Genomic DNA, 17,298 nt, shown 5'->3' with positions numbered 1-17,298 from the left:
ATGCACTGTCAGGATAAATCTTGAATACTATTGTTATTATTATTGGACGATTATTATCCCCTTTCCTCCATGGGGATCAAGAGTATGCATTCTTTCGTTGACCCTTTCTTCTAAAACTTCAAACCTTTTCCTACGTAATACTATTATATTGCGGGTAAACTTTACTATACGGACACAAAATTAGTACCTTTCTCCTACGAATTATCAAGCAATTGGTATGTAATGCAGTAGATTTGTACCCGGCGCGGATGCAGATCGAAGTTTCGATCCTCTAGGATCAATAGTTGAGGAGCTATGGTCGTTTAAAGTTGAGCATTTTTGACAGGTAAGGGCGCCACCATATTGGTTTGTAGTGACGACCGCGAGCCGCTTACCTTGCCCCCCCCCCTCGATCTAATCCTAACCAACTCAGTAAGCCGCGTGCGACCGTCACTACAAACCAATATGGCGGCGCCCTTACCTGTCAAAAACACTGCAGATTGCTCAACTTTAAGCAAGCATAGCTCCTGAACCATTGAACCTAGAGGATCGAAACTTCGATCTGGATCCGCGTAGGGTACAGATCTACTGGATTACATACCAAATACATCACAATTCGTAGGAGAAAGGGACAAATTTTGAGTACGGTAAAATAAATAGTAGTCATTATTGCTGTAATGTATAAAATTACTACTAGTAAAACAGGAATTTATGTCTCCGTTAAATCATCATTTAACGACAATTAAAACAGTACTTATGCTGGCAATCAAATAGGATGATCTACATAAACATAATTCGTGTCCTACATAAATTCTATAAGCTAGCTTTTTAAATACGACGTGGAACTTCTGCTCAAAGGAAAATATAAAATTCCGTGGAATGGTTCGATTCATTCAAACACAAAAGAAAACAAGAATACATAGACACGAATATAACTAAAACAGTTGTCAGCAACTGCAACTTGAACATAATTATATAAGTCTTTTCTATTTTCACGTATTGTGAGATGCCCTTCATAATATCGTTGACGAATCGACGTCCCGAACACTGTTAATGGGGAAGTATTCTCACCGGTAAGATGAAAAATATGAGAATGGTCTAGACAGAATAATCGTTCTAACAATATTCGATCTGCGTGAGGTCTGCCCACGGGCTTAACTTATCAACCGTGTCAAGTTATTTGCGAGTAAGTCTGTCGCGCTGTCAAGATATAGCCGTATCCTCGATAACTGACACTCGCAGTAATCTAATTAAGTGGACTGATTTATTATTGAGAACAACCGCCGAGCTGAATCTAAATAAGTGAATCCGTCGGTTACGGCGCACGCGGCTCGGAATCGGGAACAGGATATTTCCGGGATCAACGGAATTGGATTAATTCTCGATCGCGGACCTGGTTCCGAATCCCGTTTACCCTCGTCTTGTGGTTCGCGATCGATATAGGAGAATTCGTCGAACATCTCGAGATACGGCGTAGCAAATCCTAGACGTTCAGGACAGTTTAATTAGGAAAATGATCTCTTGCATGTAACAATTGCGGAGATATGATTAAGCGCCACGGGGAACAGGTGCCAATTCGTTCCTTCCGATCGTTGTCACTTAAATCCCGCGACGTATCTGTGTCGGGAGAATCGTTCCAAGATTACGTCGAGAATTATACAGAGTGTCCCAAAAATGTTGTACTTATTTGATAGGGGTGATTCGTAAGGTTGTTTGAAGTAACTTTCTCCTTTGCGAAAATGTTCTCCGCGGCTTTGTTATGGAGTTATTAACGAAAACGCGACGGACCAATCAGAGTCAACGCCACGCTCAGCGGGACCTCCCATCGGACTCGAATTCGTCCGCTGTAGACGCGCTCTGATTGGTCTATGGTTTTTCGTTAATAACTCCTTAACAAGGCCGCGAACAGCATTTTCGCAAAGGAAAAAGTTACTTCAAATGAACTCAGGAATCGTCCCTTTCAACGAAGTAAAGTACGACATTTTTCGGACATCCTGTAGATTCCTGTAGACTCGAAACAGAGCCAATAAAATCAGTGAGACAAGAGGAACCTGCTCCTATTGGATCGGCAAGAAAGTAATTTCGGTATTTTGAGGTGAAATAGAGCCCAATTTTTTGACTCAAGCAATGAACTCTAATGAATAAGATATTTTCCCTTTCGTTCGATGATCTTTTGTCAAAAAGAATAAATAAGAAAATATTTTATCGATTAGAGAGTTCATCGCTTGAATAAATTCGGTATTATTTCACCTTAAAATACCGAAATTACTTTCTTGCCAACCTAATATTAACATGAAGGCTTCTATTAAATCTAACCTAGGCTAACATACTATAAATTCGTCAAACAAATAATGTGGTATATTCTGACCTATTGTATGATATCGCTAATAACCTAGCAGTTATACATATAATAAATAGGCTACGCACCTAAATAAAAACATACAGTCCCGTAGAAAAGAAAATGATCGCCTTAAGAGGAAGTCTACCTAGACAAGATTTGACAAAATTGTTAAAACAAACAAGAAAATAATTGTTGAGGAAATAATAGCGTGCGAAACTTTAAATAGAACATCCTGTGTACTTGACGCCATCCTCAAATTGAAAATGCTCGTACGATCAGCAAAGTCCGCGAAGGCTGTTGAAGATCGAGGAAGAATCCTCGGCGAAGGCAGCGATCGTCGCGTCGCCAGCTGAGTTTCCCGTTCTAATTAGTATCGACGTGCTACTTAACGAAATCGTTTGGTCCCGAGTCAATAAGGAATCATCGGAAACGGGTAGCGTAGGCGGCCGCTCGTTACTGTCGCGCATATAACCGGTACTTTAAAGACTGCCCTCGCGGCTGTTCGAATCGGTCCTCGGGCCGGACCACACAGAGTGTCCGAATCTGGCGGCCTTAATTAATCGACGTTAATTCTTTCCGGCTCTGTGGCGAGAATCCGGTGATGATCGTCGGGAATCGAAGACGGGATCGGATGGGTACGGTACGGAACGGAACGGAACGGGGACCTGGTCGGAGACACACTGTTTGGCCTGGAGCAAAGGAGCATCAGAAAAGGACAAGGCGGTCGGCGAGGAGGCGAGGGGCGAAAAGGAAAGGCAGAGTGCAAGGGAGGACCGTAAATTTCCGTTATGGGACTCCTCGTAAAGCCGGCTCCGACCGGCGCGATAAAAAGGCCAGTCCACAGGTTGCTGCTCCCGAGAATGATTCTTCCTGGGCTTTTTTTTAGTTCCCCCGCCGCCGCACCGCGAACGAGAATCGCCGGGAAAACTATACGCGAGAGGAGGCGGCTGTCGTCCTCTCAAAGGTGTCCCTTAAAATTCGTGGGACACCTCGATCGGTAATGGAGACGAAGAGGGAAAGGGGGCTACGGTACACAGACGAGGGGCCAGCTGGAGAACCGCTCGTTAAGGCGGCTTCGCTCATCGGCTCGTCCCCGGGGTCCGTAATTGCTGCTGCCGCTCGCCCACGCAAAATCGCGTCAGGCGTAAATACGGCTTAATGCCCTGCTCCACCCATTCCTCTTTTTCCCGTGTCCTTCTCCTCTTCCTGGACCCCGTAGGAATTTTTCTTTCGAACCATCGGGCCATTTGATCAACAACTGCCCCTCCGTCCCGAGACAAATTACTGAGGGACTTCTCTATTTTGAGTGCTTCAATTAAGGAGCTACATACCCTTCGTAAAACAAAATGCGATTCTTAGAGAATGGTGTGATTTTTTAATACTATCCTTCTGGAATACTCTCACAATTTGTACAATTTTATAGAAATAACAAGAATGTATATGTCCAAATTTTAGCCTATTTTTTAATAGTACACCCCCAAAGAAGTTAATTCAACCGGCAACGTGTTTTCGTACATTTTGCTCCTCCACTGAGAATTTTCAAAGCTGCATCAACGTGTGATTAGTCTGCTTTTATATTTTATTCATTAGGAAAGTTTTGAAGTCTCTCTACGAGAGTATTTCGGAGGGTCATAATTTAATCGACCATTTTATCGTCTGTTTCGTCGTCTACAATGTTAATAAATGAAAAGAAGATATCGAAGGTAACCGAACGAATTTCTGCGACGACACAACAATAAGAAGTTCTCTTCTATAATCGTACTCCTATTTAGTCCGAACAGGGAAGGAGCCGCGAAATGACCGAGGAACATCAATATCCCCCAGAAGTCAGCGAAACACGCTCGACCATTCACGTCGCAGTCGTTAATCTACCTCGATGCATCCGATTAAGTTCCGATCGTCGCGGCGGACTGAGTTATCGCAGCGCTTCAACTGCCCTTAACCGAACGCACACGTCGGCCGAACGATTCCGTACGGTTGAAATTCTCGCGGCGAGAGTCATAATTATTCCTTCGAGTCATTAGTCGCAAATATATCAACCGGTTGACACGTGAAAACCGCTGCGCGCCGCGCAAACGTTCACCGCGTCCTCGGTCTCCCCCCCCCCTCTCGGTGTGTGTGTGTCTCTCTCGCTCTTTCACATTGACGCAGTCTCGCATTCGCACTCGCACTCGCAGATATTTATCTGCGATATCTCTCGCGCGCGCACCTTTCTTCGACGCGACGCTGCGAAGCCGCAGGTGAGCACGCGTTCCTTGGCGGCCCGGCCAATCGGCGCTTTTCAACGCGGTGATACTTATTTATCGACATCGGGGCTCTTTGCTGGCGACGCTCGGCGCCGCCGGAACGCCGCGAAACCACTCTCAGACGCCTCTCGGAACGATCTGCGAGCGGAAGACGCTGCGAAAGGATAAGTGTTAAGGTCTACCAGTGTATTCATCGGCACCACCTGTCAGATCCATACGCGGAAAGACAGAAACCGACAAATTCTATGCGATTACTATCAGACGTCTGATGATGCTGAATAAAATTGATATACTGTGTCGTGTATATATAAAACCAAGTCAAAGCTGTTACATACTTGGTTTAAAATGCATGAAGGATCAAGTATTTAGTATTCCGTGATGGACGTTGTATACGTCCCACAGTGGTCAGGGTTGCCAATCTAGCAGTTCATTAAGATTTCAGCACTACATATTTGGAAGTTTAAGGGTTAACAATGTAGGTCATTGGATTCGTCTTGACATCAGCTACAATGTTATAAAGTCAAAAATATATACTGATTTTTAAAAATTGAAGGTGACCTCGATCTTTTATAGAATAAAGGTGATGGACATTTAGAGAACAATATATGTATTATTGTATATTCGACAAACATAAATATCCACTGAAGTATACATGTGTGGGATTGAGTTGGGTGTCAGTTTAAATTTGAATTTAATTAATAATAAAAGTTTAATATGAAATAAAATATAAATGCTATGAGATCGACGTGAACGCTTCGTCGCAGGTACGAGATTGAAAACGATTATAAATAATGGACGTTCCTAATACGTACGAAATTCATGTCCCAGAATTTCCATAAGACTTTAGAAATAGAAGTTCCTAGATTGTACGAAATTTAAGGACGTTCGGACGTTCGGTTTAAATTGTAGGACGTTCGGACATGAACTGAACATGAAACGGACGTAACAGACAAACTGAATATAAGGTTAAATGCTTAAATCTGTAAATTACCTTATTAAAACCAAAAGGCAATATTTCCGTGAACCGGGAAAGAATTGTACGGAAAACGTATTGTATTGATACTCCACCTGTTGGTGGCAATTCCTAAAATCGCATAGCGAATTCGTCAGCGTTTACTCAATGAAACCGCACAATAAACGAGAACTGCATAAAATCTGAGTGAAAAATCGGAAGGGTTGTTAACGCAGTCATCTGTGCGGCTGATGGCTCATAAACCTGTTAAAAATCGACAGAAGTAAAGCGGCCGTAAAACTAAAAGCAATTTCATCCGACAGCGTCGCGCGGGATTCCGCCGACGATGTAGTGAACGATAGCGAGAGCCGCACAAATACGATTCGCGTCCGATCTTCTCGATCGTTCTTCTCGCGGGAACGGAATCGAAACGGAACGCGATCGGCGCGGCGGCGGCGGCGGCCGAATCGAACGGAACAGGTTCCCCGGTAGCGAACGGAAGCGGATTATCGTGCGATCTCTCGCGGCGGCGTGCATCGAATGAAATCGAGCCAATTACTCGCGTAGGAAAGTGCTCGCACTCGCGTGATAGCGAGATCGGTCCACGCACACGCACCGATAAAGGCGGGGTAGCTTAAAGCCGCACAGTTTCACGCGAGTCCGGACGAAACGCTCGCACCTGTCGGCCGACGATATTTAAAATTATCGGGCGTTTACATTTTTATAATTAACGCGCGGTATCGCGCTCGAACGGGTTCCCTCTGCAACTTCAGGCGCTCGTCTGTTCCTTCTCGCCCCCTTCTTTGGCCACCTTCTTCCCATCCCCCGCTCGGCTTTCTCGGTGCTCTTACTGCCGGGATATTCTGCTTTTGAACTTTCAGAAAGTGAATACTCTTTTGGCAGTAACCCTTTGCACTCCGAATTATTTTTCAATTTTGTCGCCAACAACTCCCGACGATTTTAAAATGTCGAGTTTGACTCGACATTGTGAAAAAACTAATGTCGAGGACTTGGACTTGATGTTGGATTCAACGAGAAGTAACATTACAAAAATGTATGTGGAAGAAGCTGTAAGATGATGGGTCACTGTGTCACATGTTAAAGAATACAAGAATTGATTTAACACTAACCTAGCCAGCACTAAAAGCGAATAAAATGTTTTAGCTTATGAAATGGACAAGGCTCTATTTATTTAGATTTTGTACTATTTTAATCACGATATGTGCTTGGATAAAGAAAGTCGAATCGATTTACATATAAGCAACTCGATAATTTCAATAATTGTAAGATGAAAACTATAAAACCGGTCATTTGGCCGGCAGTGGTAGGTTTAGTGTTAAAATTCGCAGTTTCGAAAGACGTACTCTATCTTTGAAATCATCAACCGGCCCACAAAGATCGTCGTTTACCTCGCGGGAAATCGTATCGGATACGTTTCTCCAGTTTCGATTTAACAAGCCCTCGGATCCACTTTTCCCGACCTCTAACATCTCACGCAGTAGATTACTCTTGACGGTAATATCCCGCGTGATAGACCGCGTTAATCCCGAGCCCGAGCCGACGAACTTATTAAACAAACACGCTCGCACAAAGGGGATCCAACGCCAAGGCGTAGAGCACGATTGACGCAGCGCCACGAAAGGAAACCGCTCAACATTAACGCGTTCCACGATTGCGTGGGCGGCTCGAGCGCGATCTTATCGCGGCGATCGCGAGTTACCGGTGTCCGTTCGGTGTTTCACTTCACCCGGAGCCTGCTGGTACTCGGACAGTGACGAAAAACTCGCGTGTACGTCTGTCCGACTAGGAAGAGATCGGGGATAACCAGATCAGCTCCGCTATCGGTCTACAAACTTTTTCGCATTTCGGTGCTTGTAGAACAATGATCTTATCTAAGCGGTGTGTGCACGCCGCGTCCGACGTGTGTGCGTGCGCCACTATGCGTGTCCGGCAACCGGATCGGTTGCCAGAAACTTTTCCAAAACGGGAACCACCGGTTGCGTGGCGACGTCTTTGGTTCGGGCTCGATGCTTTTCCGTCGCGTGGGCGTCGCTGATACGATCAGAACAGTAGTCACATCGTGCTCGTACAGAGAGCTCTGTCTCTATTAACCGATTAATTTCGCGCGACACGTCCGCCATGGAACGCGCCTAATAGCAACAGCGTTCAGGGCTATTCTAGTTCCGAATGCCATTTTTTTTTCAACAATCTTCGAAAATCTCTTCGGAAGAAATGTTAAACTTTTTGGATTACAATTTTGCATATTTTTCAAGGAAAAACTATCAGAATTGCACGAGTTATATTTATTTTTATAGTTTTATATTTTATAGAATGTATATTCTTTTTTCACTACTTTTTATATCGTCGGGTAGCAGTAGGTTTACATTATAAGAATGTACAAAAGAAAGAAGCACCCGGCCGTATTTAATAGAAAAGCGTAAAAAATCAGATAAGAACACAGTAAGTTTTGAAAAAGGATTACGCTGTTTAATTGAATAGTTCTGAGAATATCATTGTTCAATAATCATTGTAGAATACAATTTCAACATAAAGATATTGTTTGTCATTACATCTTATAATTATACTGGGTGCTTCTTTCTACAGTAGTGTATATATTAAAATTTTTAGCCATTTCTTAAACAGTAAAAAATCATCAAATAAGAGCTGTACATATTTAAATCGAAATAAAAATATAATTTGGCCAATGAGATTGATCACTAAACTGCGGATTGTTATGCATTTGTGAAGAAATTAACAGGATGAAACATAAAACAGTGAAAAGTATAAAAAATTTAAGAATATTGTTACGTTGTTTTCGACGTGAACAGACTGTTAAGGGTTGAAATGAATTTTCATTTAACTCCAGCTTCCCACAATCTATGCAGAATATTTTTATTTTGCGTAAAGATCCGCAGTCTATTGATTACCAGATTGTTCTCTGAATGATCAAACAGATTCATTACTTTTTGCATAATTTTCTACACGCTGTGCGATGGTACATTTTGCCATGGTAAAATGGCAAACAATGCTCAACTAATTTGTGAAACATGAAAAGAGAGAAGAAGAAAATGTGGCTGTTGTAAGCTGTCAAAAATCTATAATCAATAATCTATAATTAGCGCTCAGCGCGCAGAGTTATTAGTATGTAACTCTGATAGGTACCACTAAAAATTCCTGTACCATTATTCAAAATATTATTTACATTATTAAATATGTTCGTATCTAACCAATTTCTAGGTCGGAAGAAATGTTCAATTTTCGAGTTCAAATATCTCCGACTGCAAAGGGTTCAATCCCGTAAACCTAGTGTTAATTGATTTGGCAAATGAGCAGCTCATAGCATAAGTACGTTTTCCAAAGAAGTTCTCCGGTCCACAGACAGAACTTGTCAAAAAGTTCGCTAATGTTTCCGATCCGGTATAAACAAGTCCGCGGTAGGAACTAATGAGACGACCTAATATGTCGAGAGGGACGTCCAAGAAATTCGCGTGCTGCGGACGTCGCGGACGTCGGCAGTCGAACGCGCGTTGCTCGATTACGCCGAGCAGGTGATCTATTGCCTGAAGATACAGCATAACGCCGCGACGTCTTGGCCACCACGGCATTGCCAGTGTCCGTCGTGAATCCTGCCGTGGTGGTGGATACCATGTCGATGCCGTGCGCCTTTACTTTGTCCTCAGTTTGTCATGAATGACAATTTATTGGGTCCACGCTTTGAATGGGAGCCCGGCCTGCGATCGCCGCGCGGACTTGTGTATGGAATCGATGCTCGACGCAAACAGCATCTGCGATCCTGCTCGGGCTAAACTTTCCTTGAAACTGCTATGGGGCTCTTGGAACACTCGAAGTATACCTGGTTCAGTCGTTCCAAGGCATACAGAGGTGAGCTTGATAGCTAACGTGCCGGTGTACTGGCTTCTACAAATCGGGACATTTGTGTTTGCCGTTCCTAATCTGTACTTGAGTATCTAAGAAATTAGAGTGTGTTCTCCCCTGTTCTTCATTCGAAAGTATTGAATTAAGCAGAGTTAGTTTAATGTTAGCTTCTTTCTTAGTTGTTAGGATATTCTTTCCCTCACTCTATAAAGGATTTTATGGAGAGAGAGGTCCTTAACCTCTTCAACGAATGTCTTCAACCTCCAACATAGTTTCCGTGTGGCTACATTTACTTCGATGCTTAGAAATTGATTACTAAAAAATAACATTATATTTCGTCTGAAAAGAAAGACATAAGGATGTTGTACATTAAATTAATCGTCGGTGACTGACATGGCGATTAGCATGTCAATATATTGTTGAATAAAAACTGTTACAAACTTGTTGGTACACTGTGATACTTTTAGGTAACATCGTGTAGTCTTTATGTAGAAAACTGGATACCCATATCCATATTTTCCTCTGCAATTCTCTATGTTCAGAAAATATGGCGAATTCATGTTTCTAAAGTACGTGTACATAACAATCTTAGTCACCATATTTTCAGAAGTATATAGGAAATTTCCAGAGAAACTGGAGATACAAGAACAACATTATCTTTCAGTAAATAATTAGACTGCGGATCTTAATGCATATATGTATACTATAAAATTCGACAGAGTTTAGTACGATTTTTATTTATTTCAGATCTACAAAGGCTACCACCACTGAAAACAAGATTTCATTTGATGTAATTTTCTTAAAATTCGTCTACAAAAATTACAAATGGCACAAACACCCGCTTTCTAGTGATAACTTATAAACCTAATTCCTCATCGAAGCTTGAATTTGATTAATAGTGTCTCCTCCCACAAGGGTCATAGGAACGAATTAGGATTAGCTTCTTCAGCGAGAGACCTAAGATATCCGAGCATTCAATTATCCGCGAATGCTAGAAATAAAAATAGGAATCTGTTTTTCTCCGCTAGATTCGACATAGAATGACAGGCATAATCGCAGTTGATTTTCTTACCACGACTTCGTTATATCCTCTCCTTAGCACGCAGAATATGCTCGTCCTGACTCTTTCTACAGGGATGCTAGCGACTCGCGGAATGCGTTCTTTCTGTGTCGAGATTTACTGCGTCATCTGGCGCGGACAGTGACACGCGGTGGAATGTTGACTGTTCGTTGCAGCTCGCTATCTAGACATCGAAAGATAAAGTTTCGGTGGTTGATTCATCGAAGAATGGTTCACAAATGTGTAAGAAAATTTGATGAATGAATATAGGCGTGGCTGCCATGAAATCGTCAGAAGAGGAAAATTTAGTAAGTGGAACAAAATTCTTTTAAAAACGACAGCTACCTGACATGTTAATCCAGATACAGTAGGGCCTCGACTATCCGAACTTCCGACGTCTGCAGTCTTTAGTATCCCAACAAAAAAATGACGATGACGTTTACATCTTATAGTGGCTGAAATAATACATTTGAATATGCTTAAGTCATTCACAGGATGGAATAAAAAAAGATAAGTTTTCCCGGTAAAAAATAACGATGACCTTGAAAAAACTATGAAAAAATAACCAGACAAAAACATTGTTCTTCTATGATATTCCTCCTTCGATGCCATTTAAATTATGACAAAAATATTTGTTTTGTGCCATTAAAAATAAAGGAGATATTTAGGTGGTCTCTATATTTTTTTTAATAATATTATATAATATTAAAATAAAGTAGGATCGAAGCATGATACGGCAGTAATCGGTAAAGTTACCCTAGGATATGCGAACGCCGCTCGTCGATCGCGACAACTCATTTCAGTGGTATCTCGATAGTCGATCGACGTTTCCCGGTATGAGAAGAGTACCGAGCACCGAAGACAAAGAGAAAGGGGCTGTGGCACGGGAGAGATGAATAGATCGAAAGAGAGTAAAAAGGGAGGAGAAAGATCGAGAGCTCCCGGGGGTGGGGGTTGGAGGAAGGAAAGGTAGACGGGAGAAGGTGGTCGTGACAAAAAGTTGGACCGGTCCACGGCGTAGAAAGGCGAGCGTGGCATGGCGTGGCGTGGGTGGAACGAGGACCAGTGACAAGTACGATCAGCCGGTTCACCGGGCTGATCGAGGGAAGAAGAGGAAGAAAAAGAGGCAGCCGCCGCCGCGCGGCGAAGGGAACCGGCGCGCGGGGGAGTTTAAAAAACGAGAAGAGAGAGAGAGAGAGAGAAGTCGGCGATGTCGGTTGAAGTCCCGTCCACCGGCAGCACTTATAATTTCTAATGGGTAGCGGCTGATTTTTTTGCACGGGGCCGGAACGGGCCGACCAGGCCCGCAATAATTTATATCCGTGAGGACAGCGTCGCGCGCGCGTCGGCGTGCACGCGAGAAAAAGCGAGAAAACGACTGGCTCGGATCGCGAGAATCACGCCACTAAGCGTCACGCCGCTTCCTGTCGACGATCACTAGGGATCAGCCAGTCTTATAAGTCATTACAGAAATTCTATCAGTAAAAATGCTAAGACGTCCCTGCCACTTTCCGCGCGAGTCACTTGAAATGCTCGCTATAAATGGTAGGAAACCTGTTCACCTCTTCCCGCACAATAAAGAGTCAGCTGGCGATTAAGATTTCAGAGAGAGTCTTCTAACTATTAATGTCACTCATCTCTTTGGCATAGAAATTTTATTTGTCTGTGATCAATAGACTGCAGATCTTTATGCCTTTTTGGCTTCTGAACTTTTCACAAAAAATGCTAGAATATAAAATTCTACAGAGTTTATTGTAATTTTTATTTACTTCAGATCTAGAAAGATTACCACCACTGAAGTAAAGACTTTACATGATTCCACTTTCTTAAAATTTCAATACAAAAATTGATCCGGTGTCTAAAGAATTCATAAATAAAGCAGTCAATGGTCCTGAACATCCTCAATTGGATATTTATAAGAATAGTCCGCTCCGTTCTGCTTTCAGCTTATTAGAACAAATAAAATGACACAGAAATTTCTGTTTCATTTCTGTTTCTTGCAATTGATGCAAACAATGTTTGCATGAAGATCCCCAGTCTATTAGTAGTAACCTATCAGTAGCACACTGCATTTTCCATCGCTTGCTACCATAACACGTCATTTCTATCCAGCATAAAGAAAGAAGGTACAAGAATTGACTTCAGACATTCAGAATTTTCCATTTGTACATTTACGCATCGACAACGGACTATATTGTTACAGTTTCTGTTTACTTGCAAGCACAAAGATACCGATCGTATTACGTGTTTATAAAATATTAAGACCATTGTGTACCCCAGTTATGCAAAGATGCGATATAGTTACCAATCTCGAAACTGTGCTGAGAGAAGATTGGAGGTGGATGACCCTCCTCACGATGGCTCGTCAGCAGTTTTTCAAGGCTCTCCGACTCCTACTCCCTAGGATACGGTATCGTCACGTTCTTCCTAAGGTAGCTAAGATCGTCTTCTTACTCGGTGTATCTGAGAACGATATCATAATACTGTAGACGAAAGAATATCTGTAATCTATGTAACTCGATCGTTGTAAACGTGAAACGTCATGCAATACACTTTGATCTGATAAAACATCAAGTCGAACATACCATTTTCTTATAAAAAAATTCTTGATTAATCTATAGTTTCGTCCGCCTTGAACTCTTTGCACTCGGAGCTATTTTAACTCGAAAATTAAACATTTCTTCCGACCTAGAATAATTTCATTTGAAACGTCCAAATACCGCAATTCGTATGCCGAACTTCGCGGGGTCGTAACTCCCGTTTCGCTTGTTCGCGGCGATACTCGGGGATTCGACGCGGTTACGCAAGTAACAATGTCTAGTTAAAACAAAATCGATTTTTGGAATCGGATATTTTAACACACTTTAATAAGGTGGAGTGGGGTAAGTGCGTCAACGGGGCAAGTCCGTTAATTGGTTATTTTTATTATAACATGAACGAAATTTCCCTAGCCTGTATTTATTAATCTAGTATAAGTTAGTATGAACTATTCGACATAGATGTCGCCCAAGAATAAAGGTATTTTCCTCGCTTAAATCAAGCAATGCTAAACAGTAACGTGCGAGGTGCACGTACAACTTTGAGGTTACCCTAAACGTGCAATAGTTTACAAGTTATTAATATATTCTGTGTTGTTATTTTTTAGGTATGTACAACAAATATTGATGTAGGTTTACATTGAGTAAACCGTTTTTATTGTATTTTTTAAAATTTATTCAGAAAAACACTAACATGCACTTGCCCCGTAAATATTACAACACGGGGCAAGTGCGTACTATCACGGTGGAGTAAGTGCGTACTGTATGGGTAACTATAAAAATAAACAATATACTTAAAGCAATAAAAAGCATTTTGTAGCAGGCTTGATAATAATTCTTTTCTTGCCCCGTAGCACTTGAAACAATCTTAAACCTTTCGATAGTCTTTAAAATGTCAGATTATAAATAATATGGATATCATAAAATTTTCTTATTAAATATTCTGACCCACACCCCTAAGACGTATAAATTAAACGCTGGTAGGGTTACGAACACAATTCAGTTACATATAATTTTGTAAACTGGCAAATGTCTTTTTGCAGCCAAAACATTGTAATGCATCAATGACAAAAGTGTGTTTAAAAATATTTAAAAAATGTAAGAGCGCCCACAACCGTGTGTGCTTGTGAGTCACATTATTTTGTTAAAAGTTTTAAAGTCATTCGCGGTAGAAATGAAGTTTCGTGTAAATACTGTGGCCCGTAAATGATATCGAGAAATTTGCATAAAGATCTACAATCTAGCAATTACCGATAGCTGTGATCGAAGATTTTTTAAAGCAGTGTGCCATTTTAACGGTACGCGTTCCAGCTGAAATGAAGTTAAAACGACACGTGTATAGATCGCCCAGAAAGACATTTCCGGAAATTCGCTGGAGCCACGTGTCAACATCGATCCGCAATTTTCGCCAATAAACAACTGGGAACACGATTAAGATAAGCCTGACAATGGTCCGTTAATCCAATTACACGGTTTCCCCTCTCCCCGCGAACCGGTTCGCGACGGTTCACCGTTCAGATACCGAACGATAGCAGTGAATACTTGAAGAAAAAAAAAATTGTGTCACCGGATATTGTTATGGAGATATCGCGCATCGGATAGCTGATTATCCGAATATCCTTTACACGAAACGTCGATTATTCCATTACCACTTATCCGGGGTATCGATCGCAGGGAACAGGATACGGCCGCGTCGATATGCATGTACACGCCTATCCTCGCACACCGATCCACCGTGCATATAATACGTGCATAATGAGATCTGTATATGTGCACACCTGAAATCCCGGGCGCAGCGTAAATCAACCTGAACATTATTATGCATTCGCGCGATAACGACCTTGTACACCCTTTAATGCACCGTCACCTGCATTGCTTTTCGTAAAATTCGAGCATCACGCCGATACACCGATGCTCCTTTTCGACGCTTGACACGTCAACGGCCTTTCTCTTTCTCTCCTCCCTTTCTTTTCTCGCGTTATTAGCAATACAACGTCGCCCTTCACCTTCAACCATCGCGAAAGTAACTTATCCAACGGAATGCTTCAGCATCCTCGATCAACGGACTGAAAGAAACCTTGGTGGCAATTTATTAGTGAAATGGATGGACCAGAGTCTAGTATAAGTGATAGATAAAATGAATGTATGCTTCCATTTTCTATTTTAGAAACAATGACAATGTACAATGACTTATTCAGATCGAATTGAAAGCAATCTTCAGATCAAGATTTTCCAGAATATTTTCTTCGAAGAACTAAACGTCTCAAGTGATAAAGGAAATGAACAGTACGTACTCCTCTTTTATTATGTACGTAATTCAATTATCACATTTGCAATTTCAGGAATTACATGTATAGTTTTAAACACGTCAGTAGCCGACTTTCGTTTACGAAGGATTATTGAACGAATACAATTATTCTCACCAATTATTTCTATAAGTGTCACATAAAATGAAGCTGCTCTCTCACCTCCAATGCTTCTCCATTTCCTGTTTTAGATACGACCCATGAAAATCAATGATTATATCATTCTTGGATTTACAAAGATGCTTCTATTAGAGATTATTAAATGAATTTCTTTATTTAGGTACACCTCTGGCTGTAAAATTGTGAGGAATCTAAATAACTTCAGTCTTGTCATTTTTATACAATAATGTACAGCAATCACACTATGTCATTGTCTAAAATTATAATGCACAGCATGATATTCATAACAAAACTACCGACTTTATATATTTTACATAAAAAGATCCACAGTCTATTTATAACTGATTTATAATTTGTCTTTAACAATATAATTTTTCACGTTCTACAAAAGAATGCATTACATTTAATAGCTGATAAGCACGCTGAACTAAGATACCATGCACGAGACACAGATTAAATGAAAGTGTGAGAAGTAAACTGAAACCGCTACGATTTTTCTGGAGCATACGAAGATTAAATTCTATTGATCTTCGTATGTCACGACATTCAAAGATTAATCACGCAGTGCCTAAAGTTCCGTAACGAAACGATGAACCTCTCATCCCCGATTGTAAGAAATTCCCCTAAGCAATTACATTTCCGCAGTACTCCTGTTTTTGCCGGGTGCGTGTCGGGCATCATTCAAACCGATATAAATTATATTGTTAATAGGTAGCGGTATGGATGTTAAGTAGTCACGTCGATCAACAAGATCGCGATAAGTGAGACTGCCGTTCGAGATAGGAAAAACTACATACACATATAGGCAGTCTTCCATTTCCCTTCGCGTTTTACTTTTGTTCGCTTGCGTCGAACGTCAGGCTCGATGCTTTTCAACGAGATTCGGATAGGTGTTCGACGGCGATACCGATCTCAAATAGAGCGATTGCAGCTCAAGTCGGAAGTCGTGGTCTTGATTTAACGAGAACAGAAAGCCGCTTTGATGAACGCAAGAGAAAGAGAGAGAGAGCGAGAGAGAGAACGAGAGAGAACACTCAGGGCCGATGTATCGATCGAGATATCTCGCGGCCGGCGTAATCGATCCCATAATTAAACGTGTAATCTACCGGCGAGATTTAAGGACGAGGGTCGAAAGGTGAAGGAAGCGCAGGTTCGTGATTGGGCGGAGATAAATTCGGCGAAACTTTTTCGAGTCCCTCGTTTTCTTCCATTCTTTTTCCACGGGATCAATTTAATTACTGCCGACAGAATGGTAATTTACGTTACGCCGCACGATTACTCGTAATAATACGCCTTTCAAAAAGTATACCTTGGCACCGTTGCGGCCGAGGGAGGATGAAACACGCAGAATAAAAATAATGTTCATCGTGTCTAAAGAAAGTCTATTCCAGTGATACGAAATGTTGTAAATGGACTATGTATATTTATACAAAATAAAATTATGTAGCATTAACACCTTGCCTTACGATATCGTGTCAGACTCGTGATTATGATTTTGAACAGTCTAATAAATATGTATGTTACTAATCTCCTTTAAACCAAGATGAAATTCTATTTTGGTTTTGTTAATGTATAGTTGTTGAAGAACATGTAGGCATACAATAGATATAAATTTTCTCCTTTTTTAGGAAATTACGAACTACAAAGAAAGTTCTAATCACTTAAACCGTAAGATAAATCGTAGGGCAAGGGGTTAATTATGAGAAACAGGAGCCAAGAAATATGTTTATTCTTTTAACGATTTTACAAGCATTACACTAATACATTGACATCCTCAAATTCATTCTAGATTCATCCAGTCTATTCATTTAATCAGTCTACTGCCTTGAATTTCATGAACTCATTTTTGTCATAACTGCATAAAATCCGCATTCCAGTCTC

The 17,298-nt window shown here is 41.3% G+C and overlaps 1 protein-coding gene across 1 annotated transcript in view; it reads right to left on the bottom strand.

Annotated features, from left to right (window-relative positions):
* Positions 1–591: 591 nt before the first annotated feature.
* The window catches only part of Klu (zinc finger protein klumpfuss), a 109,784-nt gene continuing 93,077 nt past the window's right edge, over positions 592–17,298 (bottom strand). Inside the window, exon 2 of the transcript XR_013009697.1 lies at positions 592–12,917. The gene's annotated coding sequence lies outside the window, so the exon portion shown is untranslated. The remainder of the gene's footprint in view (positions 12,918–17,298) is intronic.

This window comes from Lasioglossum baleicum, chromosome 9 (assembly GCF_051020765.1).
Source record: "Lasioglossum baleicum chromosome 9, iyLasBale1, whole genome shotgun sequence".
Classification (NCBI taxonomy): domain Eukaryota; kingdom Metazoa; phylum Arthropoda; class Insecta; order Hymenoptera; family Halictidae; genus Lasioglossum; species Lasioglossum baleicum.
Note: the sequence above shows the minus strand (reverse complement) of the source record. Positions and strands in the feature narration are given on the sequence as shown.